The sequence below is a fragment of the Poecilia formosa genome, unplaced genomic scaffold (assembly GCF_000485575.1).
Source record: "Poecilia formosa unplaced genomic scaffold, Poecilia_formosa-5.1.2 Scaffold774, whole genome shotgun sequence".
In the NCBI taxonomy this organism is placed as follows: domain Eukaryota; kingdom Metazoa; phylum Chordata; class Actinopteri; order Cyprinodontiformes; family Poeciliidae; genus Poecilia; species Poecilia formosa.
This window is the reverse complement of record NW_006800713.1, coordinates 69,354-73,004: the sequence shown is the minus strand read 5'-3', so window position 1 is coordinate 73,004 and position 3,651 is coordinate 69,354. Positions and strand designations below refer to the sequence as shown.

The window sequence follows — 3,651 nt, the reverse complement described above, 5'->3', positions numbered from 1 at the left end:
GGGAATAGATCTTTAAACATATTTGACTCCTTTTTGACTGTCAGAACAATAGTTTATTGTCCATGGAAGAACAGCATCCATGAGGTTAAGCTTTGTACTGTATGAACCAGGGAAATGGTACAAGTTGGGGTAACCCAAGTTTTACACAACCCTTGTGATCATAATTCAACATTGAATTAACATATTTTGCAAACAAGCCAACAGCGAAGTGGCTGTGTGGTTGGAACATCCTACTCATGTAAATAGTGAGGGTGGACCGCTTCACTCTTTGAAGTAAGTTGTAGATGTTTTTGTGTCAACATATCACATAAAAACAGTCAGTAAGAATTTTTATGGACAAGTAAGAAAATGTACTGAAAGGAATCACCACCCTCTATCCTTTCAAATGTGATAAACCCCGCTCAGTAATAAAATGCTCTCACCCAGAGCTCCAATGAGGAGGAGAAGAGGGGAAGGGGTGCGGCAAAGCAACATACATTGATTCAACATTGATCAGACGTTTATCAGATATCGGCATTTCATTCATTAGATTTGATCCACAAAACAACATTGATTCAATGACACATTTTCAACATTGGTTACTTGGCTAGAATTGGATGGTTGTTTGATGATTGATCCACCATCAGTTGTTGACCTCAACCAAAAATCAAACATTCTGACGATAAGTCAATGTTGAATTGTCATCGTGTGCTATCTGGGACTTTTGTTATCCAGTCTTTGGTGGAAAGAGAGAAACAAGAAAATCAATCAATCAAGCACATGAAAATGATCAAGCTTATTTTAAGATGTGATTTATTTATTTCTTATTGCAACAGGCTTACATGTGCTGGTGATTTAGTTACATAAACTTTGGTTTTAACCAACTTAATACTTGAAGATTGTCTTTAGTGTTGTGGTTAAGGACTTAAAATATAAAAATGTTAAAGAATCATAACATTTAAATGTTTGAAATGAGTTCTAATTCTTGCCGTATGATATATTGAATCCCAGTCATCATGACAATGATGTATCTGTCCAGTTGCATAGGTTTGTCCTGGAGTTTACACTGTAAAAAATAAAACGTACATTTTATGGTAAAACACCAGCAGCTGGGGTTGCCGAAATTCCACTGTAAAAAAAACAAACAAATTTTACCCGTAACTGTTTTTTATGGTTGAATTTCGGCAACCCCAGTTGCCGGCATTTTACCGTAAAACAAAAATACAGATTTTACCCGTAATTGTTTTTTTATGGTTGAATTTTGGCAACCACGGCTGCCGGCGTTTTACCGTAAAACAAACAAAAAACAAAACAAACAAAAAAACCCCCGATTTTACCTGTATGTCATAAAGGAGACTAACCCACATGCAGAACAACAGGCGGACAACAGAAATCAGTTAAATAAGTTTATTGTAAACACAAAATAATGATCAACAATCGGGTTCTGGGGAAAGTCTGCAATCTGGATCACTGGAGCACTGGGAGGTAAAAAAAAAGAGAGATGGTGAGTTCAGGGGATGTTGAAAATGGCAGTGTCAGAATAAATGGTCTTACTTGGGTGGAGGTAGGTCTTGTCTGGGGGGAAGAATCACTGTGGTTACCTTGGTTTGGTTCAGGTGGAGGGTTGCTGCTTGACTGATGAAGAGGCTGTGGTGGAGGAGAGGTAAGCTTTGGATCACAGAAGGCGAGGAGCGAGTGAGACTGACAACAGGGTAATCCAAAGAGGTTTGGTCTACTGCAGAGGTGTCAGTGGAACTCTGGCAACCAGTGGGTCCACAGCGTCACAAGGAATAACCTGAGGAAGAAGCACAAAGGGATATCACTTGGAAGTCCACAACAGGAAATCACAGTGAGAAGCATGGAGGGCTGGAGTACCAAATACTGGCTAACACTCTGGATCTGAAGTGTCGGCAGCTCTGTCCTCATATACTCCTCCAGATGATCTGATTAATTGCAGCTGTGCAGGAATCCCGGAATCAACGGCAACGCCCTTGGGAGGGAACAGCCTCTTGGCACCCTCTGGTGGTAAAAGAGGGGGAAATCAGCAAAAAGGAACCATTCCAACAACCTGGGTTCCCAACACCGTAAATTGTTTTTACGGTGGAATTTTGCCAACCCCAGCTGCCGGCGTTTTACCGTAAAATCTACGTTTTTTTACATTTTGGGGTTCCCAGAATTCCACCGTTAAAAAAAAAATTACACACGCCACATGCGCAGCCTGTCGCAGCACCTCGTGCACCTCTGGATGTTTGTAACTCGGCGCATATCGCGTTCACACAAACTGGACGATCTAGAAGATGGTCTTCCAGGCGGCTACAATGTGAACACTTAACTATAAATGCCATACTGCTGTCTTGGCTCAAAAACGCGCTCAACCCGAACTGTCAAAACTGCAACAATAACTCAGCCTTCAGTCCCTGACATCACCTCTGTTCCACAGACGGAGAGAAAAGGGGTTGTGAGCTGGGCAGCTCGGTTGATACAATCAGTGTACCTGTAACTAGTCCGGCTCCTTTGCTGATTTGGTCCGGCTCATCTCCAAGACGAGGAACAAAATATGCGTCCAGTTTTTGGCTTTTCTTTGCTCGCTTTTTTCCATCCTTTTCACTTTGCCGCTTCATGGAACTCAACTCACGTTAACTTCATCGGCTGGTGACAAGCTTTACCCAGAATGCACTTGGAGACAATAAGGACAATCCACTTGTAATTTAATGTGTCATAAAGTTTAATGTAAGAGTGAAAATGAAGCCAGTCACGTATATGAGAGGCCCCATGGGCCAAAACTTACAAACTCTTTTACACGTACTATCAAACTCTCTTACACGTACTATCAAACTCTCTCACATTCACTATCAAACTCTCTCACATTCACTATCAAACTCTCTTACATTAACAGTCAAACTCTCTTACACGTACTTCTGATAATGCTGACATTACTGTGGGAGCGCTAACGATGTCATTTAAAATATTAGTTGCTTCTGTTAGTCGCTGCCGCTCAGCTATTTTTCTGTCCGTGAAAACCCTCCTACTCCTGCCTGGGGTCCAATCAGAAACTGAAATTTTAAGTTAACTTCCGTTGCAATCAAACTCTGGCAGAGAGTTTGATAGTACGTGCAAAAGAGTTTGACTGTGAATGTAAGAGAGTTTGATAGCGAATGTGAGAGAGTTTGATAGAGAATGTGAGAGGGTTTGATAATGAATGTGAGAGGGTTTGATAGTACGTGTAAGAGAGTTTGACTGAATGTAAGAGAGTTTGATAGCAAATGTGAGAGTTTGATAGCAAATGTGAGAGTTTGATAGTATGTGTAAGAGAGTTTGATAGTATGTGTAAGAGAGTTTGACTGTGAATGTGAGAGTTTGACTGTGAATGTGAGAGAGTTTGATAGCAAATGTGAGAGGGTTTGATAGCGAATGTGAGAGAGTTTGATAGCGAATGTGAGAGGGTTTGATAATGAATGTGAGAGGGTTTGATAGTACGTGTAAGAGAGTTTGATAGCAAATGTGAGAGAGTTTGATAGTATGTGTAAGAGAGTTTGACTGTGAATGTGAGAGAGTTTGATAGCGAATGTGAGAGAGTTTGATAGCGAATGGGAGAGGGTTTGATAGCGAATGTGAGAGGGTTTGATAGCGAATGTGAGAGGGTTTGATAGCGAATGTGAGAGGGTTTGATAG

The 3,651-nt window shown here is 41.0% G+C and overlaps 1 protein-coding gene and 1 long non-coding RNA gene across 3 annotated transcripts in view; one reads left to right on the top strand and one right to left on the bottom strand.

Moving 5' to 3' along the window:
* The window catches only part of LOC103131483 (E3 ubiquitin-protein ligase PDZRN3-like), a 39,138-nt gene that overhangs the window by 18,783 nt on the left and 16,704 nt on the right, over positions 1–3,651 (top strand). The gene's annotated exons all lie outside the window — the stretch shown is intronic.
* Positions 1,373–2,222, bottom strand: LOC107834800 (uncharacterized). Its single transcript, XR_001660624.1, has 3 exons — positions 1,870–2,222; positions 1,534–1,774; positions 1,373–1,457 (listed from the first exon to the last, which is right to left on the bottom strand). It is a non-coding gene; the product is annotated as an uncharacterized LOC107834800 (long non-coding RNA).